The 24,703-nt window shown below is 37.9% G+C and overlaps 1 protein-coding gene across 7 annotated transcripts in view; it reads right to left on the bottom strand.

Moving 5' to 3' along the window:
• RBMS3 (RNA binding motif single stranded interacting protein 3) overlaps positions 1-24,703 on the bottom strand; it is a 624,147-nt gene that overhangs the window by 228,210 nt on the left and 371,234 nt on the right. The gene's annotated exons all lie outside the window — the stretch shown is intronic.

Below are 24,703 nucleotides of genomic sequence, written 5' to 3'. Positions count from 1 at the left end.
ATTTTCAGGCCCCACCCAGAACTACTGAATCAGATCCTTGAGGGTGGGCCAAGCAATCCATGGTTGGAAAATCCTTCCAGGTGATTCTGATGAGTGCTCAAGTGTGAGAACTGCTGTCCTAGGCCATCCATGAATATTTATATGCAAATGAATTACAAGGCCTATCACTTCCTAATGCATCAAGTTTAGTGCTTAAGTAAGCTTTGCTTAATAGAACAGGAAACCACACACACAATTGCTAGCATTATTTCCGTGTGCACAAATGTTCTTATTTCACATAATCAATTGGAACTTAGTTGTACATATGTATCAAAATAGCAGCCATCAATCTGACATAATTAATTATTAATATAAAAATATATCAGATGTTTCAGTATACCAATATATTTTAACCAAAATTAATTAATCATAATTTTAACCAACAACATTAGTTTCAAAAATATATGATATTAAATTGGAAAAAAGAAATCCTGAATGAAGTCTATAGGGAATGACATTATGTCACAGCCAAATATCCTTTGTAAAGATGTGGTATCATATTTTGTAGAAAATTTGATGTTTTAAGCACAGTGAAAAAACATAATAAGCAAGATTCCAAATGTTATTGCAGGTCAAGAAACACTTTTGCTATAAAACTCAACTCCATTATTTTTAAAACAACTTTAAATATTCAGATAGGTCATAACATTTTTATTAAGCTTTCAGATGAATGAGATCTATCATTAGGTTCATTTTAAGCATAGTTTAGTTTTCAAACTTTTTTGGATCACTATAGAAAACAGTAGAAACAAACATATAAACAATCAGAAAAAAGACAACACAGCTTTAATTTTTAGTAATAGTGTAAATGCAGACAATGTACGGCTGGAGTCGCTCTCTCTATACAAACACGCCCCCCACTAATAAATGGTATAACCGGAGAAAGAAAACATTATCCCTTCTTAAATGAGCATATTTTTTTTCTTTCTTTTGTTAGCTCGGAGGGTGAGAAAAATAAGAGAAAGAAAAAGTGTTTCAGATATATAATCATGAACCATGTGCACACACAACTGTCAAATCTCACTCCCCATCATTTCATTTCAACCTTTGCATCGTCACTTCGAAGGTAGCTGGACAAATAGCATTGTATTTATTGGGTGATAAGGAAATGGAAGCATGAAAGATTCATCATCTTGTCCAAGGGCAACCCAATAATCAGTGGCAGAGTTAGAATCAGATTTAGTGGCCAAGTTCTCTGTCTGCCACTTGTGTACTTTCCACTAGCCCAGTGTTCCCCAAGTTTCAATCATTTGCATATCATTTTAGAACATTTTGCCAGCCATGTACTCTTTTTTTTTTTTACATAAAAGCTTTTTTTGAAGTCAATGTGTCTTTGGGCATAAATAAATTAATTTCAAAAGATAACTTTCTGTTGGTACCATAATTAATAGGTTAGTATAAAAACAAGGAATAAACCACTATTATTACATCATAGTAAATGACATTTGTTTGCAGAAGACTTTGGTCCTGGTGGATGACATTCTCTTAATTACAAATGAGGTTTGTAATTCAAAAAGGTGTGAGACAGACTGTAACACCAGACAGAGTCTCTTCCTGGGAAGAATAAGAATTGAGAAAGAAGTAAAAAAAAAACAACAACCAAGAAACGACTTTCCTATGATGCAATTTCTGGATACTATCCACCTACATCAATTCAAGTTCTATGAGAGACACATACATATCCCACAGCCTGGGAGTTCCTGGGTTAACCCAGAGTGGGCTGCAAAATGCAGCGGTCTCATGAATAGACTGGAATTTCCCCAACGTTGTTCACTCCTTTGTCCTTGACCAGGCTAAATAATCATAAGCAATCAACTACACTACACACAGTACTGTACAGATCTTGTCATTTTCTGTGGGTAGCAGTGCACCAGTTTGTCCTGATTAAATTTCTAAATTCCCCAGGTGTCGAAGGCATTGCAGCCTCTCAAAATGGTGTGCAGTGAACATGCAGAGCTGTACATAGGGGTTGCCCAGGAAGCTGCGGTCTGAATCCAAACTCCAACAGTAAGGCCAACTCACTAATTTGTGTTTAGAGAGACAACAAAGCATTGTACAATGCCATCCCTTAATTTATATTCACAGAAAGAATATGGTGTTGGGCAGTGTTCTTTATTAAGACATCTGTCCTTTGAAATGCAATATTAGTCTTGAATATATTTGTTGACTTGACAATAGATTTTAATTTCTGCATAGAATGAACTCGAAAATAATACATGCATTTATGTATTATCAGGTTTACGATAATACATAATTTATGTATGTATCAGGTTTATGGAAATGGATGGTGACTGTAAAAATTCTTTGGCGCCATGAACCAAAGAACACTTTCCTCTTAACTTTTCAGAAAAAATTCTTAAGTGACCATTGCTACCTTAAAGAACTTTAAAAAAACTTTTTTTTAACTTATATTTTTTATGATCGTTTGGCTCCAGAATAAACCTAACAGGACATCTTATCCAATCTCATTATTTAACAGCTAGAACAAAACAGAAGGTAGAGGAGTGGGCAGGACTTGTTCAAGGTTGCCTGGCTAATTAGTGACAAGCTAGAAAGAGAGTCTGTGTCCTTTTACACCTGGTCCAATGTCCTTACCAATTCACGGAACTGCCTTTGCTCTTAAAATCCAGTGAATAGTAGACAGCTGTTTGTAGTTCAAAGAAATAGTAAGACAGATAGAAATGAATATCTCTGAAGCCCTTGTTTTAGTCAGTTTTGCTTATTCACCAATTAGTTTTAGTTACAGACTTGGAGCTATGGAAAAGTAAAATAAAGAGTTCCTAGTCTGAGCCAGAATTTCATACATAGTCACTGAACAAATACCCTACAGCATATATTAGTTTATAGAAATATATGATTATAATTCACACATCTATTACATTTAATTGATACCATACGTAATTCCCCCATTTGGGTCTGTTTCAACCTATTTTCATCTGTATTGCATTTTCTTGATTTATTACTTAGTTTTGTCAAAAGATGGTGGAAATGTCAGAAAAGCGCCCTCTCCATTGTTCATGGGAATAAAGACAAGTCATTTTACTCAGGAATATGTAACTTTTCTTCTCCTGAAATGACTTCACTTTTCTTGGACTTATCTGTGTATGGAAACTGTCAAAATAAGATTTATTAGCACTCATTTGCTTTCTAACGCTTAGAAATAACTTCAGAACTTCAGACATTTCAAGGTAACTAAGCAAATGGATACAAATAGAGGGCAAAAGTTGTCCATATCCAGATCGAAGTTTATATCTGCATTTTAGGGATCTGTGTTATGGTTATTATATTACATGGCTCTGAGAAGGGTAGTTAATAGAATAAGATTTCAGAACAATCTAGTAACACACCTGCTTGGCAAAGCTACATTAAAGATTCTGGAAGTGGTTCTTGGCATTAGAGACTTTTGAGCAATGTTTCTCAAGCCAACTGGGGTGATGTCTCATTTGATTTTCAATCTGTCACTGACCAATATTTGTAAAAGGCAACAAAAATAAGTCAATGAAAAGTAAAGTAAAATACAAAGACATGTAAAATGCAAGTTGCGTTTTTTTATTATTATAATCAACAGACCAAAACTGTATTTGGATTAAATGTCACATAAATGTGAAATCGTTACAAAAGGTTTTAAAGGCTTACTCTCATTTTTTGTGCTTATTTCATTGTGGGCAGGTACCCTTTGATGGACCAAACTTTAAGTAACACTCTTTTAGGGAACTATATTCCTATTTTTCATCACAATATAATACTCATACTATAATTCTAAGTTTTAGTCTTTGTTTATTTTATTTACTCCCAGGTCCTTTTTAACTCACATGATTGTGTGTAACCAATTTAGAGTCCTTTTTGAACTACTGGGTGGACCAAGTTATTTTTAGATGAATTATCCTCAGCAGTGGTGCCAAAGCATCCAGGAAATAACCTGAGATGCTTGAAGGAACTCTACAGCAAACACGTGACTACAATCCTTTAAAACACATCAAGATCATGTTCATATAGACTGAAGACAGTAACACTACCATCCTACGTAGAGAGAATTATACAGTATCCAACACGTTTCAGAATTATTTTATTTTACGTGGCTTCTTTTAATAACCCTATTCAGTATATAGGACAAAAGTTATTATTTCCATTCTACAAATGAGAAAGACAATTCTTATATCTTAAGAAGTTGATCAAGGTCATGTGCCTAGTAAGTAAATTAATGACATTATAATGCTTTTTTTACTTGATCTAGTACTATTTCTACCAACCTACAATAACTCAAGATTGTCTATAAATACTGTCATTCATTAGATTTCACCTGTAGGAAGAAAAATCAATGGGCAGATGAAGGGACAATTGTTGTTTTTTTTTTAATGGAACAGTCTATTTTAAATGTTGTAGCAGTATAAAAATTAATAATAATAATAAAACTAAATGTTTTCTCTCACCCTGAGAACAAAAGCAATGAGTCAGAGCCTCTTGCATGAACAATGTTCTCACCCTCTAGCAATATTTTCAGCATGTTTGATGCACAGCTCTAGGAGTTACAGCACCTTTAATGAGACTTGGAAGAAGCCTGCCATTCTGGCCATATTTGCTTCAGTATCATCTATGTGTATCATGGCTAACTGTATGTTCCAACTTCTAGATGTGTCTGGGAGGGCATTCCTGGATAGTTTAACATCTAAATCAGTAGGCTGAGTAAAGCAAACTGCCCTCCCAAATGTGGGTGGGCCTTACACAATCAGTTGAAGGCCTGAATAGAACAAAAAAAGCTGATCATCCCCTGAGTTAAAAGAGCATTTATCCTGCCCAGTGGCCTTCAGGCTGGGACACTGGTATGTTACTGCCTTCAGATGCAGCAGAAACGTGGGTTCTCCCCAAGTCTCCGGCATATGGGCCTTCACACTGGAACAATTTCATCGTTTCTCCTAGGTCTCCAGCTTGCTCACCACAGATCTTGAGCCTTGTCAGCCTCCTTAATTGTGTGAGCAGATTCCATATAATAAATACACATAATATAAATATAGACATAAATATCAATATAAATAAATCCTGCAGTGGTTCCATTTCTCTGGAGAACCCTAAATGATATGATGAGTTAATTTTGTCAAATCTGTCTTACTATGAGCAAATAAGACACAGGCTCAGCTCTGCCCTTCACACTGGGATTTCTGCATTGCCTTGCCACACTGCCACAGCCTTTGACCAGGGAAAAGAGAGGTACAGAGCCTGCTCCTAAAACAGGTGCTCCAGAAGCACGCATTGAAGGTCATACATTAAAGAGCAAAGGAGAAAGTAAAGGAATGCCAAGAAGTAGACTTTCACCCCAGGATGGTGCCTAAGCAATGTGTCCTCTGTCCCGTTTGCTAGGTGATGAAGGGGGCTGCCCTGTGTTGCCAATGGCCTTCTCCCTACACTCAAAGGGAGGGAGATTTCTCTCCCCCTAGTTTTGCACCGTGATAAAGTGAGAAGGCTAACTCCCAGTTTCTCCTCCCAGGGCACTAATAAGAACAATTTTCTGAAAATAAACACCAGTAAGAACAATTTCCCTGAGGAACACATATTTTAAAAGCAGCATTTAATTATTTCAAATTTAATGTAAGCACAGCACTGGAAATTGGAGCGCCTGTCCTCAAGTTCAATTGGAGGGCTTCACTCTGGATAATAACTCAGCAGAGGCCTGAATATGAAACCATGCCCTGTGCTCAGGAAAAGCTGAACCCGCCGGTCATTTGTGCTGCTCTCTGAGGCTGGTATCGGCTTGACTTCTAGACCAGTTGAGCAGCCTCAAGCTGAGGTGAGCAGGGAATGATTCAACGATCCTCTGGAGTCTTGATGACCAAAGTTGCATTACCTGTGGTCCTGGAACATGTGGCCAGATTGGATTCCTGGCTTTCTTTGACTCCTCCCTCCACATGCACCTCATGAACTCGAGCTCAGTATCACCAGTTATCAGCCCTGACATGATGGTGTCCCCTGTGAGAAAATGCTAAATTAACATTTTACAATATTGAGGTCTCTCTATAGTTTTATTGTAATGTAGTGCTGTATCACAGAAATGTCCAGTCTTGAACTCAGGGTCCTGACAGTCAAAAACGAGAACAAGATACAAAACTATAGAGAACTATTCAATATTGTAAACAGATGGCACCGCATTTTCTCAGAATGTCATTCCGTTCTCTGAAGGGACTGGCCAGGGCTATTTCACTTACTGCCTGCTGTGAACTCGGGAATGGAAAGTTTCACATGACTTTCTTCAAAGATATTATTTATTTATTTGTAGAGAGGGGAAGGGAAGGAGAAAGAGAGGAAGAGAAACATCAAAGTGTGGTTGCCTTTCACATGCCCCTGCCCATGGGGGTCCTGGCCCCACAACCCAGGTGTGCGCCCTAGACTGGGAAGTGAACCAGTGACCCTTTGGTCCACAGGCTGGCCCTCAAGCCACTGAGCAACACCAGCCAGGCAACACGATTTCTTGATACTGTCCATGATCCTCCTTCAAATGACTGAAATTATGAAAATGACGTGAATAAAACCATAACTTTATTATGCTGCCCTATTAAAATCTTATGGAAAAATCAACTTCATATGTCTTCATACATCTTCATGTGTATTACCTGGAGTTAATTACACACATGAATACACTGGGTTGGCCCAAACGTGTGTTTGTGTCCTTCCATCAGATGGCTCCAGCAGTGCTTAGTTGTCTTTAATGTTCGTTATTTGACACAGTTTTGTCAAGATTGTATTGTAACAGCGGTCATATTGGTGTGCATTTAAAAAAAATGCTTATCAGAACTGGTAAATTTTTGTGTAGCCATTTTAATATTAAAGATGGAAGAAAATACATAACATTTTCAGCACATTACGCTTTACTATTTGAAGCAAGGTAAAAACACAACTGAAACACAAATTAAGATTTGTGTAGTGTCTGGAGAAGGGGTTGTGACTGATTGAACATGTTATAAGTGGTTTGGGAAGTTCTGTGCTGGAGACATCTCACTGGACGGTGTTCCATGGTCAGGTGGACCAGTGGAAGTTGTTAGAGACCAAATGAAGACATTAACGGGAACAATCAATGTTCTATCACTCAGGAGATAGCTGGCACACTCAAAATATCCAAATCAGCAAAGTTATTGGTGAAAATGATAAGCGTGCCTTTTATATTATGGAAAAACCACATGGCCAATTTTGGCTCACCCAACAGAACACAGAACACACCATTGTGGAACTTGCTGCCTAGAATATGACAGCTTAGCCTTGCTGAGGCTCACTTCCACCTTTGGTATGCACTCAGACGGGTCACCAAGGTGTTAAAGATATTAGGGACATAGAGTCTCACTCAAGGGCAGCCATTTTCATTGCATTCTAAGTAAATGGCACCCCAAAGCACAGCACAAAGGGTGAGCCACGGATAATGTACCAAAGCCCACGTGGCAAATGCCAGACCCCTTGAAATTTGGGCAGCCTGACAAAACACAGGACAGCCTGTTAAACTTGAGTTTCCTGCAAACCACAAATAAGTTTTTTAGTATAATTATGTCTCAAATATTGCATAGAGTGTATTTATACTAAAATAGCTATTGCTATCCAGGATTAACATTCTTATCAAGTCACATAAATTATTTGTTGTTAAAATTCATAGAAATAAATCTAAGGTACTTAGAGAGGATAATCTCTAACTAAACGTAAGTCATATTTATAAAAATGTAATTATTGCTGTTTAGAATCTGTCCCATTGAATTCCTCGTAGGTGTAAACTTAGTGGACATTATGTTAAGTGATGTGGAAGTGGGCATATTAAACTGGTAAGATCCTTAGAAGGTAGCCACTGTATCAGCAGAGAGTAGGCATATATCATGAAGGTAGGCAGAAGAGAATGCTGTTCTTACCATTCATGAGATAAAAAGATTAATGATTTATTACTGGGCTCATTAATCAAAACAGTGTGGCTTTTTTTTTTTAAAGGAGCAATTCCACTGTTCAAGTCAATTAGCTCAGCAAAGAAAGCTATTACACCAAAGCAGCTACAAAGTTATTCAGACTTCCCTGGGAGTATTTAGAGTATAAAATAAATGCTATTATTCAGAAGATACCGAATTGCTAAGCTTCTTAAATTCATACAATTGGGAACCTGAAGCACATTAAAATGCTGAAACTCATTAAGAGTCTTTTTTTCCTTCAGCTTTAGAGTCATTGGCATTCTCGCCACTGTTAAGAACAATAAAACACTTGGCTTCCAAGGAGAAAGTGACTTGTGATCCTTCAGCTCTACTTCAATGAATCACTGAGGCAGAACTGGCACCCACCCCTTGAGACAAAGGCGCTTCTGCCGGATTACTCTAATACCTGGAAAGAACTGTGAAATTCACTAAGATGCTCCACTAAGGAGGAGAGAAAAGAGCAGCTGGTTTATAGCCATCATTTATCTTTACCTCACTATAGCTCTATTCAAAACATTGGAGCATAAATATACAAAACATTAGTAATGATTTTAACCCATAAAATAAAATAAGAATCAACGAGTCTCTTCCTATATGTAAGGGAATAGCTTAAAAAATGAGGAACTCCTTCAGGTAAAACACAAACTAGTAAATGTCACAGGGAGACTGGAAATACAAGTCACGAAATGCTTGGCTCCCATACAATAATGATGAGATAAGCAGTGGTCACCATTGGTTACTGTAGTTGAGAATGCATAGATCAGTGATTCTAAAACAGGGTAATTTTGTCCCCCGAGAGACATGTTGGCAATGTATGGAAACATTTTTGTTTGTCACGATAGCAGTGAGGGGGCTGCTAGTGGCAATCCAAAACATACAAGAAGCTGCCTACAAGACAGAGTTATCTGGGAAAGGGCATCTGTCATGCCAAGGTCAAGATCCTTGAGATACTCTGGTATCCACCCTTTAAAGATAAAGGAAAAATGCGCATCGTATATCTATTGTTATTTTATGTTATGTTATGTTGTTATATGCATTATATATACACACACATGCGTGTGTGTGTATATATGACTCCAAGTGTTGAATTGGTTGTTTTCATTAAAGAGAACTTAAGTATCTGCAAACATTTAATTATGAGATATAAATACCTCTGTTAATAGCTTGAATTGCAACAATTAAACCAAATATACTTTAAATTGCATTAAAGCAAAGTTGCATAACCAATACAATTTAAATTAAAACATTAATTTAATATCACGGACAATGTTTTGGCAAATCCAAACTGCCACTTGCAATATCACTATGTCACTGACTGCTGCAGCACCAAATAGTTTTGAAGTTCACGGGCCATAGTCTTTTTGCCATGTGACGTTCTGATCCTTTCAACACTTTCATCTGTTTGGATTACTGGGAAACCTTTGTCTGAGCAGAACTTGCCAGGCAAACAGCTTTCATTTGGTTTAAAAGTGTCATTTACTGATTAGGTCTACCTTGTTCTTCCTTCTTTAGCCCAGACAGTGACAACAGGTGTCCTTGGCACTGTGTGATTGTAGACATCAATACAGATGCAGGCAGTGCCATCTGTATTTAAATCAACTAGTCAACCAGATGACCTCAACTATCCACTCATAAATTTTTTAAGAGTGCCATAGAATGGAAAGCCCCAAATTTATAATTGTCATAGAGAACTCATGAGTCCTTAAAAATTATTTTCACACATTCCAGTGAAAAACATGCCAATACAATGAAAAATGGCCAGGGACTTTCATGGCTGATCTGGTATTAATCCAGAAGCACATACACATTGGCTCTGTGTACGTCTCCATATATGGAGATTGTATGTATGTATGTATGCATGTATGCATACAAGTACATAAATACACACATGCAAAGTCTATAGTTCTGGACTAGTGAGTTCAACTCCTTGATTCTTTATTTCCTCATCGTGCAAAAGAAGGGTACTGTTACTGTAGGGTTACTGTGGGCATCAGAATGAGATACTTTATAGATGCTAATATCAATGTCTTCTCTGTTTAAATCTTAAACTGCTCTCCCTGCCTGTATTTTCTTCTCAAGTAGATAGAAAACAGAATTAACTTGAGAGAATAGGTAACTGCCTCAATTTCAGAAGCTTACATTAAAGAAAATTCTAAATCAAAATGTACCTATTTATAGCTAATGGTATTTAATTTATAATCTATTCTGTTAAAACTATCTGTGTAGCATATAGGGAATCAGAAATCAAAGAAGACAGGTAGAAAGGGCAGCATGAATAGAAATCATAGCTTTCTTTTCTTTTTCCTATCTCCATTTCCTTGTGAACCTACAGAAACTGCAAAATTAAGACCCATTAACCATAAATGGCTAAATATGATCACATTTAGTGAGAGAAAAGGTGAATGAATTCAGTTTCACTGAAAAGAAACACACTATGAGATGTACAGAACTCAGTGCATTTTCCGGGCAGGTGGAGAGTTCTTCTGGAAGGAAGGGGGCTCCTGGGCACAAGGCAAAGGCCAGTGGGGCCGGGGCGCAGTGTGCTGGGAGGTGCTGGTATGAAATGACATTGGAGAGGTTCACAGGGGCCAGACAGTACAGGGCGTGGTGCATGCTGGGACCTGGGATGATGTTCCTATGTGCAGTGGGAACACACTGAAGACTTTAAATGGGAGAGACATGATCTGATTTATGGAGAGAAGAAATATTTGTAAGAGAATGAAGAGTTAAGAAAAGGGGCAGAGTTCCTATTCCCTGGGAAGATGTTGCAGTAGATCAGGAGAGTGATTATGGAAACAACAGTGGCTGTTGTTAAAAAGAGGATTAAAAATTCTATTTTTCAGGTAGATGGCATCTTTCTGATGGTCGGGATGACAGGAATTTGAGAAAGGAGGGCTCAAGGATGACATCTGGGTTTTGATAGGTGCCCGTTTACTCACATGTTCACTCTCCATTGTGACAAAAAACACATGGAGGACTCAGAAATCTAGAATTCTCCTTTGGATACTTAACACTGATATAGCCATTAGACATCTAAGTTTGTGACCTGACTCATCTTGTTTCAACTAATAAGAGTAGTGATGATGTATAAATGTAAACACTCAGGAACCCTGGAATATCCTATGTCCAGTTTGTAGGCTAATTTAGCCGAACACACTGTGGAGCTAAGCCTACAAGAGGAAAATGCTCTTGGCCTGCAAAGGAATGCACACATTGGGTCATCAAATATTGGAGAACTAAGGCATCTGAATGATAATGATGTTCAAGGTTTTCTCAGAGGACACAGAAGACTTGCCCAAGATCCCACAGCAATTTTCTAGTTGAAAATTATTCTCCCAGAATACTGAACTAGGGTTCAGTATGTCTATCTTTATGAAAAATTTTCAGACTCTTATAAAGAGTATTTTCACAATGTGCATATTCCCTTCAGGTTATTTGGTTGTAGAACCTTGAACTCAAAGCAAGGCTTGGTTCTACACCAGCACTGCTAAATCAGGGCTCTCTGGTGACTCCTCTGTGCATCAGATTTTGAGACACATTGTTTTACAAGCTAATGGATTGGCCAAAGAGTTCTTTTAGACCTTTCTCTAAAATAAAAGACTCATTTTTCATCTTCAGCAATAACTTTATTTATTTGGATATTTTGAGTATGTCAGCTACCTCCTGTATGGTAGAACATTGATAGTGCTCATTAATGTCTTCATTTGATCACTATCAACTTCAACTGGCTTACCCGATTGTGGAGCATCGTCCAGTGAGAAATCTCCAGCACAGAACTTTGCAAACCACTTTTGACATGCTCAATCAGTCACAGCACCTTCTCCATACACTGCACAATTTTTTTTTTGCATTTCAGTTGTATTTTTACCTTTTATGAAATAATGAAGCATAATATGCCAAAAATGTTGAATATTTTCTTCCATCTTCAAATTAAAATGGTTACACACAAGAACTCACCTTTGATTTTTTTAAAATGCACATCCATATGACAAATTTAACCAGATTGTTTCAAATGAAGTTAAAGACAAATAAGTCCTACTAGAGCCATCTTACAGAAAATATCAAATAAACTTTTTGGCCAACCCAATAAATCATTCTTGGTAGTAGGGAGAATTATTTACCATGCCTCTAGGTTTATACAGTAAAGTGAAAAAACAACTGGCACTGTTCTCACTGAAATGGTTCACTAGCCCATTCTAACATGCAGGGAGGAATGGGCCATTCAAAACAAAAAGCATGTGTGCAGGTACTAACTAGATAGTGTATCCACGATCCACAACTGAAGTTTTGTAAAAGCTGGTTGAAGAATAGCAAGCAGATGAGGTTATAGATGCTGGTTGACGGTGTAGTGCACACAGCCCGTCTCCTTGGCTCATGTGATCACAACACAATCGTGGTCTCGGTTACAATGGCTAGTCCCATACGAGCATGTGCAGAGGCTCTTTCAGCTCTGCCTTTTCTGAAGGTTGCCCCTCTGGTCACAGGCACAGAGCAAGGAGCAGAAGAATTAACACCCCAGGGGCAAACTTCAACCCATAGGGAACAGGAATAGGAGAATAAACACCCCAGCACCCTTATCTGAGGTGCATTCCACATGGTTCCTCAGAGGTTCCCCAGCAGAGTTGAGCTCCAGTTGCTCACAGCCAAAATCTGTTTGTTAGAACATCTCTTTTTGGACTTTTCTCCCAACTCTATTTCAGTTTCCCCACTTTTATTTTCCAGGATCACTTTCCCAATAAAATGAATATACTCAAATCTTTGCTTCAGAGTCTACTTTGGGAGGAAAAAAAAACACTACTGCTATTTTTAAATGTATGTAATATAGATATGTGATATACAAATGCATGTATATACATGAAGAAAGATGAAAAAGTTCATATACAAAAATGACAATCTTTGTCTCTGGGGCACATTTACAAGTGACCTTTGCTCCAAGCACTTCTGTATTATTGTCGATGTTGTTATGATTGCTTTACATTTAGTGTTATTTCCATAAACCAAAAAAGGAAAAAATGAAAAGCATCAGGAATGGAGCTCTTTTTGTCTCTGTACTAAAGACAGGGCAGCAAATGTCAGCTCACACAAAATCACATAATAAGAACAGTCATTCATGATTGTTCCTCTGTGGTCTCCATTTCCCATGAGAATCTGGCTGGTAGTGACAATGGGACCCTTCAAAAAGGGTGGCGCTTCATGATTTTCCCCCCAAGAAATGAAAAATGCCAAAGACAAAAGTAGAACTCAAGGGTCCCGAAAAGCCACAGGCATAACGAAGAGATCCAAGCCGGTGGTTTGCCAGGCGGCTAACTCATTTTGGCTTCTCCTTCTTCATTTGGAAGTCTGCACTCGAATCCAGGTCTGAAGTTGATGGTTCATGAGGCATGTGTGAGAGTCTGTAAGAGTGCAAGCCCCACACTTCTGTGTAAACTGAATGGGTCAGTGGCCTCATTGTTCACACACTGAAAAAATTGTGCTTTTACAGAAATATTAAAAGAGTTTTAAAAATCAGCAGTTTTGTAGTTCTGATTTAAAAGATGCCAACTCTGCCCTGGTTGGTATGGCTCTGTGGATTGACTGCCAGCCTGAAAAACTTGATGGCTGGTTCGATTCCCAGTCAGCACACACACCTGAGTTGCAGGCCAGGTCCCCAGTAGGGGGCACTGGAGAGGCAACCACAAATTGATGTTTCTTTCCCTCTCTTTCTCACTCCCTTCCTGTCTCTCTAAATAAATAAACACAATCTTTAAAAAAATAAATAAAAGATGCCATCTCATATAGATATGAAAAAATGAAATGCAGGATTCTAACCTAATTTTCATTTATGTTGCTAATTTGCAATTCATATTTTAGTGATACTTGGGGTAGGAAAAGGGACAGATGAGAAAAAAAAGGAGAGGGGAAAGTGTGATTATTACAGGAATGACTAAATGAACTTAACATAATTTACAGCTGAGGAAAAGATCCTTGAAGTGAGGTGAAAGTACGTGGCCAAAATAAAACAAAACAAAACAAAAACTATAGGAGTAGCAAAAGAACAATGTGAATAACAAGTAACAAATAACAGGAGTAACGATGACTGCATCTTATTAAGCATCCACTGTGTGTTGAGCACTGTGCCTTGCATTTTCCCCAAAACGTATAATATTTAGGTTTCAAGGTGGGGATTATTGTCATCGAGATCTTACAGATAAGAAAATAGGAGCTCCAAGTGGGTAAACACTGACCTAGAATCACACAGCTGCCAGTCCAGAGCCAAACCCAAGCCAGGGATTCCAGAGTCTAAGCTTTAAAGTGGCATCACAGGGCCACCAATAGCATAACTTTTGCCTCCCCCAAATTAAAAAACATGTACACTAAAATTAAATGCTATGGCTGAAATTAAGAGAAAAAATATGTAGTATATATACTCTTGATTATAACTGCTTGATATATATGTGATATATACAAGATATCACATATAATCACAAGATTATACATGTACATGTATAATCTTGTGATTATATGTGATATCTTCTTTAGATTTTAACTTTTTGATCTGTAATTGCCATAAAGGTGATTTACCAAGAGAGAAACAAATTAGATATACTGACCCAGACCCTATCAAAGAAGACTCAGCAAACCAAAATCTACCAGGATATGCGTGACAAAAAATTAACTAATGAAAAAGCAATGTGTAGGCACCATCAGAGAGAGCACTTCATAGCAAAACTCAAAACAAATAAATATCCTACACAATAGGAAATTCTCATTACTAGTCTTCCATCAAATGGGGGATCTTATGGTTATTAAAAAGAGTTCTTACAAAAATTTGATAACAGAAAATATCAATGTTAAGATGTTACATGGGAAAAGTAGGGGGAAAATCATGTAGGCACATAAACATTTGCACAGTAAAGAACTAGAAAGAAACAGATCAATATTTTAATAATGGTTATCTACAGATTGTGGCATCAAGAATACCCCTTCCTTTTCCTTCTCTTTTATCTGTGGTCTCAGATTTTTTAATACAGAAAGGATAGAATGTGTAGCATTACCAAAATGATAAACTTAACATAAATGTAAAGCTTCATTTACATTTTGTTTATTTGTTTTGAGAAAGCTATAGAATAATCCTTTGCTTTTTAATAATGCAGCAAACAAATGTTTTAGCCCACTTATCTCTGCTCAGATAGCACAACTCCAGTAGCTGTGTGAGTTTATCTAGAGGATGCATCTGCAGAGGAATTACTATGTCAAAGGGAATAGAAATTTAATTCTCCCCAAGTTGTACCAATATATCTCTACCAACAATAAATAAAAATTCCATTTCCTTTACACACCTACTATACCAGTGTGAACCATCTTTGCAATCTTTGCTAACCTATTGGCTGAATTTAGGGGCCACTTACACCTACTGTTCTGAGAGTCATTGAAATTCAAATGGTGTTTTATTTCAAGATTTTTTTCTTTTTTACTTCCTAGAAATAATAAGGCAGAACAAAGTTGAAAAAGCATCAAAGGGTAATCAGACTGGTTGGGGATTTCGGCAGGCCAAGTGAGCACACATGGAAAAAATGTGCACAAATATGATAAGGCATTTGATGCACTGAATTGAACAATCCTCTCATCAAACAACTGCAGTGTCCCAGCAGGTGCTAAACCCCCCAAAGAAATGACTTGTTACTATAGAATTGGCCCATGGTTTCAACTCTGATCTTGAGACTGTTTCACTAAGTCTGTGAAATGACAGTAATGATGGAAACAGCCAACAGCCATCCAATGGGCAATGAGGATTTAGACAGTTGCACATTCAACATGCAGGAGAATTCTCCAGGGGGAGATGCTGTCAACCCAAGTCAGAATTGAAATGTGTGCTTAGCGACATGCTTGGAAGTGTGTAAGCACTAATTCCTAGGAAGTCACAGCAGGTAGTCTTGCACCTTTAGGAAGATCTTCTCGGTTTAAATTGTAGGTAGAAATTTTGGAGGAGTGTGGGAAGGTAGAGTTGTAAAAAGACACAGTGTGGCATATGGAGTAAAGAGAGTAGGATTTGAGTTATAAAAATTTAACCTGAGCAGTTGCTTATTCTCTCTGAATCCTGCTTTTCTCGGCCATAAACAAAGCTCACACCCCAATGTCACAGGGCTATTGGACAAATCAGGTGAGGACAGTGATGAAACATCCAGCACAATGTCAGGCCCATGTGGGCACCCCTCATCCAGCCCCTAGATTTTTACATAGGTTCATTCAAGAAATAAATCTTGCTTGAGTGGAAGACATTACTTCACAAAGGCAGGGAAATCATCTTCTGAAAAACAGTCTTAAAAACAAGGTTTCAAATAAAACCACTAATTGGGTGAAGGTAGGAGTGTTGTACACAGAGGGATAGATTTATCTTTAAAAAGTTGTTACTCTTATTTCTTTTTACCCAAATTTAAAACAATTCTCTACTATCTATGTGAAGAAACAGCACAAGATCCCTTTGTGCTTAACATGGAAAATATAAAACATGCTCCCAAATAGAAAGACTTTGGTCCAGGAAGAAAGAGTTGCCTCGAGGTCTGTGTCTGCTGTTACATTCACCACAGGTCAAGTTTCAAGAACAGCCCATTTGATGTTGTCCCCATTCCTTCAAAGCTATTAGTTGAGTGCTTGTGTGTATGTATGCAGGCATGTGTATGCCTGAATGTCTAAACCTACTTTCTACAACCTAATCCCACTTACATTTGAAATAGAAAAAAGGAAAACGTAAAGTGACTTGCTACATACACCTGATCTTTGTGCTTCTAGGAAGAAGAGAGCTTAATGTCCACTCTCGTCTAAATCTTTTGTTTCCTGCCCCACATGCAGTCCCTATTCTGGTAACTTTAGCAAATCTCGTGAGTTTAAATTCCATCTCTAAGTTGTATCTCCAGTCCTGTTCTTTCCTTCTATCTCCAGACTCAAGAACCCAACTGTCTACTCAACATTTGCACTTGAATGTCTTGTGGACTCTATTCCCAGATCCAACTTCCTTCTTTCCATCTCTCTTCATTTTGTAAATGGTAACTTTTTATTGGCTCAGGCCACAAAACTTGAAGTCATTCTTGACTCTTCTCTGTTATCTTTTGTACTCATTCACCATGTCCTATTTATTCTACCTGCAAAATGGCTTCTTTACATCTCTCCTTTTGCCTGCTGGTCCAGTTCCCTATCAGCGTCATCTCTATCCTGGGTTATTACAATAGCCTCCCAACAGGTCTTCCTGCTTCCACTCTTGCACATGATAGTCCTGTCTCAACTCAGCAGATCAGCAGATTGAGTAATCCCTGCAGAACTGTACATCTGGTCATATTCTCCTGCTCAGACTCTAACTGCCTTTCCATATCACTCGGAATAAAAGCAAATGTCTCTAAAATGACCTATATGTCCTGCCCTACTCTGTTTCCTCTGCCTCTTGCTCACCCTGGTCAATACACTCAATCTTTCTTGCTATTCTTCAGACACCCCAAAGCTTCTGAACTTGATGTTCTCCCTGATTAGAGTCATCTGGTCTCAAAGAATAACAAGCTTCTCTCTCTCTACTCCTTTATATCTTTGTAAAAATATCTCCTTCTCATAGAGACCACCCCTTATTTTACTTAAATTGCACACACCTACATTTACATCATTTCTGCTACATGCCTCATCTTTCTCCAGAACGATATGGCACAAAATGACTTAAAATATTTTTTTCTTATTTTGTAATCTCTGCCCCCATGACAGCACAGACTTCTTGAAGGAGATATTAGTTTGTTTTGATTATTCATGTGGCCTCAACTCCTAGAAGAGATGATGGCACACAGTAGGTACTCCATACATATTTGTTGAAATAACTGATGGATTTTTAGTAAAGTTTTGGGGAATAGGCTGGTTCCACCACTCTCCAGACAGGGTACAAATTGGGAGAAGCAGAAGTACTGCCCATGAACCTGCATTAAGGTAAGAAATATTTTCTTATTCATGTCTGTTGTTAGCATGCTTAAAGAGAACATGAAATGGAGAGGCAGAGACTAGAAAATTCTCCTAGGTCAGAAACTAAAAAAGTACAAGTATGAAACTATTCTAGGTTTTCTTATGGTATGGAAATGAGCAGTCTCTGTTGCAAAGAGAAGTTGGCATAAGATGTGGCTGCCCATGTATGTGACATATTCATAAAATCAAAAAAACATGTTTTTCCTCTAGAGACTAGGCAGCCTGTAGGCTTTCATCACAGAATCTTCTCTTTGACTCTAGCAGTGTTATGTCAGGTAGCTCAAGAGAATAGCGCATGGTGCCTTAAATTCCTCTTTAGTGTGAAGCAACTTATTTTAACATCTCTGAAGGGTCTGAATTATTCTTATAGAGGTCAGAAGGCAAACACTCAAAATGAGGAGCAGGTGAAAAGTTCTACCAGGGCATGGAAATAAATATTAACAAAAGAGAACAAAAGAGGAAAAAATACCAAATAATTGATAATATTTCTGAAGCTTGATTTTACAAGGAATTTGTAATTTGTGATAGAAAAGGCTTTGCTTGAATCACGGTAGTTGAGGAAAATTCAATACTCAGTATAATCTGATAGATGTCTGTCATTAGAAAGGCCATAAATACACCAATTGCCAAAATCACATCCTCACCAAGAAAATTACTAGTGACTTTAATTCTCCTTTTGCAAAAAACAGATAACAGCCCTTTCTCCTAGATAATGAACCATAAAAATAAAGAGGGAGTTTCCTAATTCTCTAAGCTATAGGCTTTACTACAGGAAAAAATGTTCTTCTATCATATTTAAGCACACAAAAAGGAAGAAGCAGTGAAGTGATTACCCCAAGATACAATGACTCTGTTATTTACTAGTAACTCAAAGATACATCTATATCTTGAATAATTATGGTAGTACTCACATTTACATTGGTAAACAATGTATCAGCTTTATGATTTTCCTTTTCTTTATTAACTAGAGTCTAGCCAGATATTGGTTCCAGCTCGCAAAAATCAGCTAGTCCTCATTATAAATCTGTTCAAAGGTCACAACCACCTATCCTATTTATTAATTAAAGGCAGGGCAGGGCAAAGATTAGGGCCTTTTACAGAGCCATGGGAAGAGGGTGACCCTGGGAGGAGAGAACTGGATTTTAGCCTGGCTTTTGCTGCAAGGTCATTCTGAGACTCTGGTTTAGTTATTTGCCCGCTTATTCACTCTAACGTTTCTGCCTATACTTGAAATGGTTGGATTAGGTGCTCTCTAAAGTCTCTTTCTGTTCCAGACTCCATGACCATATTCATCAGGCACCCTCTCAGGCCACTCTCCAAGTTCCTTTAAGGCCAGGACCACAACCCAATTATTCACACCCAGGCAAAACTTACAGACCCCACACAGTGAAGCTCTCTTTCCAAACATGTTCAGGACAGCTCAGAGAGCCAACAAATGTGGATGGAATCACTTCCAGGAATAGTCTAAGGGATGCATTCAACGAGCCAACATGACATATCCAATTGGTAGAGGTGGGGTCATGAATCTAATCCAGCTCGAATAATAGGAAGGAGGATGACACCAAGCCTTGGATGGGCTTTTAATGTGCAGAACTGGCTGCAACCTGAGTTAATGTGCTCAGAAGGATGACTCAATGTTTGAGAGGAGTTATGGAAAACCTTAGGGCTTAAGGGTTCCAGTTCTTGTGTATTTTAGCTGTATCATTGGGTTAAACACACTGAAATACAACTTTTGGGGATAAAATAACTTCAACAATAAGAGGAAATGATCATTTATATGTTTTAGAGCACTTTAAAAACTATATAAAATACATACAATGATCATGCTTTTTAGATGTCATTTATATTGACCCTTGAATTTTTGAAATAACATTCCATTGTTTTCAAGGAAGAGATGAATAAAATATTTTCTTTCAAAGAGGTAAATCTCTTTTATTTCAAAATGTCATAAGGTTAAGAATGTTAAGAACTCATGAGTGAATTCATTGGAGCAAACTAAAATAAGCCAGTCCCTAAAATTCATATCATTTGACTTCTTTCTCAGAAGAAAATAAACATCATGAAAGCAAACACAATGTCTATGTTCTTTACTATTTTACATTCAATGCCAGGTGCAGTGCCTAACACATAATAGGTGCTCAAATATTTTTTGATGAGCAAACTAATGTTCCTTGACATAATTATAATGGCTGCATAAACAACTGCTCATAATGAAAAAAAGTAGAAAAATTAAAGCATTCTCTGAAGGTATAGCATTAAGTCAGCGCCAAGTAATAAAAACAATGCAAGGAGTAGCTCATACTCCTTAGAAACTCTCCAAGAGGACAGTCACTTCTTAAATTCAGTATCAGAGGTTCAAAAAAAAAAGGGTGGTGACAGGCATAGACTGGAACTTCAACTGGATGAAAAGAATGCCCTGAAATGAGACAGATTATGGTTTCCATCTCTGAGCTAACATAGCATGTTGTCAATTGAAGTTGATTCCACTCTTCTGATGACACAGCTGTCAGCCACTACTGTTCAGAATTTTGGGAAGAGTATGGATGCCTGAGTCAGGCTGCCTGGCCCTGAATTCTGTGCCTTCTCCTTTCCAGTTGTGTAACCATCAGGGTCTTATTTATACTTTCTGAGCTTTAGCTTCTCATAGGTTTAATGTGAGCCTCCTCCCAAGACTTATGGAGAAATAAAGAGAACACATAGAGAGAGGCAAGAGTATATAGTGTCTGAGCAAAGAATATGTGTGATGACCTTTAGCTTTTATTATCATAGAGATGATATTATTTACTACTGACATGAGGAAGAAAGGGCCTTAGCTTTCCTAATTAATATCTTACTTCAATGACTAAAAATAGTCCATATAAATTTATAAGCCTGAGCCCTTTTAATTCATAAGTTTAAAAAGGCAAAATAAATAAAAACTTCCCACAGCAGGTAGGTGAACTGTTAAAAATCAAAATGGCTTAAGGGGTTGCTTCACTGAAAATGTCCATTCATGTAACAATCAAGTTTGAATGGGTAATGCTGATTCCTCACATGAATCACCTCCTTCCATTTTATTTGAAATTGCTAAGAAAATTATGAATGTGATCTGAAAAATGGCAACTTGTTTTGCCTCCAAGTGTCTTTCAATCATCCCTTCACTTAACTGACCCCACATTTCCTCCTACTATCTTTGTGATGGAGAAAATATAAAAAATGTGACTTTTATGCAAGACAATTCTTTATCATTATTATACATGATTACAGATTTTTTAGAGAAGAAGTCCAATGTAAAGACAGTCTTTTCTTCAATTATCCTCAGGCATTTTCAATAAAAGTTATATTTAAAAATATGTATTAGATAAGGCATTTGTATTCAATGTAAAAAAAGTACTTAGGCAAAAACATAAATGATTCTGGAGAATTCATTGTTTTAGTTTATCTCAGCCAATGCTGCCCTCGTTGTAGGTAATTGAATTGGCGGCATCACTGAGTACTGATAATGAAGGCCATAAGTCTTTAAAATCTTAAATCAAAAGGGCAGAAGTTTTTTCAGAAAGACAAAAATTCATAGGGCCATGAACGTAACTCAAGAACTGCAAAACCTCCCGCCTACACTAAAGCCAATATATTTCTCACAAAAAGAATAGTCTTTTGATTTTATTTCCCCAGTCTCATCAGGAGCTGATACTTAATCCTAGATGTAAAGATAAAGGCCTGGGACCTTCTTTCAATTTATTCACATAACATGTCTATTCTTTTAATGTTAGCTGGAAAGTTGTTCGCATGGCTAACAAGATCCATCAAACATAAATCAGGGTTACACCCCCACCATGTCACTTGCAATGGTAATTACAAACAACCCAGTCCAGGATTCTAAATGTGTCTGGTTACTCATTGACTATAGGTTGGGTTCCATGGGAAACTGACCTTGAGATGGACTTTAGAGTGTGTTGTGTATGCTAAGGAGAAGCTTTGGGACTGTCACCTGTGGCATGGAATGTAAAAAAGCAGGACTAGACAGAGGGAGAAGTTGGGTTGGGATGCAGGCCTGACCTTGACTGTCTCCAGCGGGAACTCCAGAGCTGACTGGTCCTTAGTTGTTCTGAGTTGGACCAAGATGGCCAGGCATTCACACTACCACACCCATCAGTTCTTGAATGTGGTACACCCTAATAAAGGCTCTGTGCAGCTGAGATAATCCCCTTTTAGAAGCCGACATCTGAAGGCTCTCTGTCAACAGCCCTCCCATAGTTGGGGCAAGTTCTTCACTGAAGGGGGATGTGGGTGGCATGTCACAATGTCACCACACCCTTCAATGCTTCCAAGGTTTCTAAGCTCTCTCATTATGATTCCTTATAGCTCAGGAGATACAGGTATAGGGACCCAGCCCATAGTCTTTGTTTCCCATCAGAGGTGACTGGCCTGGATCCATCTGCCCCACCACTGAGGAACAGTGACCACTGCTAGAATGATCCCCGATGCCCTGAGAGGCCTCTTGACATCTTGGTGGGAGCATCAAATCAAGATGAGAACAATAAAGAAGAAATTTGCACAGCTTTTCATATGTTAACAGGAAAAATTGTTCATTTCCCATAAAATTTAATTCCAACTTTGTAGGATTATGTTATTTGTTATTTTATATTTCTCTAATAGGATACCCACTGTATTCAACAATTCGAAGGAATTTTAAAAATAGTCTTGCCTACACTTACAGCCCAGAATAGCTATGCCTCTGAAGTGGTGGCCACATTATTACTCGGGACTTAGGTCAATGACTGTTTAATAACATAATCAGCAGGCTTCAAAGCTTTCCATCCGATATTCAAATGAAAAGGAGAGATAATCAGCACTGAAGGTCATCTTCAATCTATTCTCTTGCCTCCTGACTTCCAAAGGAAATGGACCTCCTTCTTGTATAAAGTACCATCCAAGAGTGTCAAGTGTTAAAGAATTAAAAACAAAAGCAGCCTACATCACTGTCAATCAGTAGGGACTTTGTTCTGCCCTTTATTGCAAAGGCATGATGCTCTCTAAATGGAAGGAGCAATCAGCCTATGGCAGGCCTGTCACCAGGAACATTTGACACTGTCACACATGAGGGCCATCCTATACAGGCTGGGCCAATCACTTGATGTCCAGTAGAAGTTAACAATAAAACACACCACAATAAAAGTGTCGACTGAAAGCACTGCAGCATGTAACTATAAGCTGCTCTGTATTTTGTAGGCTCTCGAAAATGGAAAACCTTGACCTGTCTTTTCTCAAATGGGCTTACTGGCACTTGACAGTCTTTCCATTGCTACCCACGTTTGGCAAGAAACACAGCAAGAAATTGTCTCACGGCAGAGAGAAATGGCAGGGGACCAAAAAATAAAAGTGTCTTTGATTTCTATAAACATGAATTGTGTCTACTTTGGCCTTATGTGGGATTGAAGGAATAAACCAAGAAAAATCAAGGCATACTTTTTTTCTTACGGAAAAAAATAGAGAAAACAGTCAGCTTTTTCTTTTCAATAGGCCGATTTAGTGGGGGTTTTTTTACATTAAATGTTTTTCTTTTGTTTTTACAGTGAACGCAGTGATAATGAACCCATTGTAATACCCACGAAGACTCATTTTAACACTAATCTGTATTTCCAAACTAAATGGGTCCAGAAGAAATGCTTTTTTGATTTAAAAAAGTTAATCCTGATATTATATCTAAATGTTTTAGCAATGAGATGAATATATTTATTACCCCAATCAGTAAAATCTACCTAGGCATAAAAGTGGACTCTGGTTTATTTCATACAACTTACTTCATTTCTTGCTCTTATAATTCTAAAAAAGAGACTAAATAGGTGCTGCCATAACTTGTTTAAAATATACATGATAGAACTTTATACTTTATGGTTATTTGGGGATAGGAACATTAACACAGAGAAATATTTTCCAGATGTGAAAAAGTTACCTTCATGGAAGATATTAATTTTAAGCAGTTCTTTTATGTCTCTTAGATTTTTCCAACCCATACAAAAGGAGAGACAGACAATTCATACAACATACCTCACTTGAGTTTTAAAAGTAAGCAATGTACCCCTCAGCATTTTCCTGGCATCTTAAAGGCATTCAACAATGACCTCTCTGAGGCCTAAGGATTATGTCCAAAAATAAAGAGCAAACCGTCATTGGAAAAGTCTACATCTCCTTCCCTTCCAATCCAAGAAGATGGATACAAGATAATGGGATTTCAGCAGTCCTAATACCATCTTCTACGCTTAGGGTAGTTTGGAAAAGCAATAATGAAAATGTCATACCCAAAAGTATCTGGGACAAGTACATGAGCCATTGTGGTTTTGCTAAATCATCCCTCTGTCAGATGGAGTTTGTGAATGTGCATGGCACTGTCCCTCAAGATCTGTAAATGTTTCAAGATGTCACCGGTTGCTCTGCCTGAAGAGTGTCTTGTGGGGAATATTGTGGTGGGAAGCGTGTTTCATATGGTGTGAGTTCTGCCCAGTCCTGAGTCTAGGCTTCACTGGAAGGCGTCCTTGGAGAGGTCTTTTATAGACAGCTGCTCCTTCACTCCCCTCTTCCCGTCCCAGTGCTGCCTGTCATACAAACGGGGAAGCCGAGCAATTCTGCCTGCTCAGACCTGGATGTCTTCATGACATGTCACTCTTGACTGATGTCATGACAACCTCATAGTCCCCATTGCAGAACAGAGCAAATCAGAGTTATAGATCCTTTGATACTTCCCGAGGTTTTTATTGGAGGTGGGGGAATCAGAAGTATCAATGCAG

This window comes from Artibeus jamaicensis, unplaced genomic scaffold, assembly GCF_021234435.1.
Source record: "Artibeus jamaicensis isolate MK-2021 breed Jamaican fruit bat unplaced genomic scaffold, CSHL_Jam_final contig_519, whole genome shotgun sequence".
Classification (NCBI taxonomy): domain Eukaryota; kingdom Metazoa; phylum Chordata; class Mammalia; order Chiroptera; family Phyllostomidae; genus Artibeus; species Artibeus jamaicensis.
This window is presented reverse-complemented; position numbering and strand designations above follow the sequence as displayed.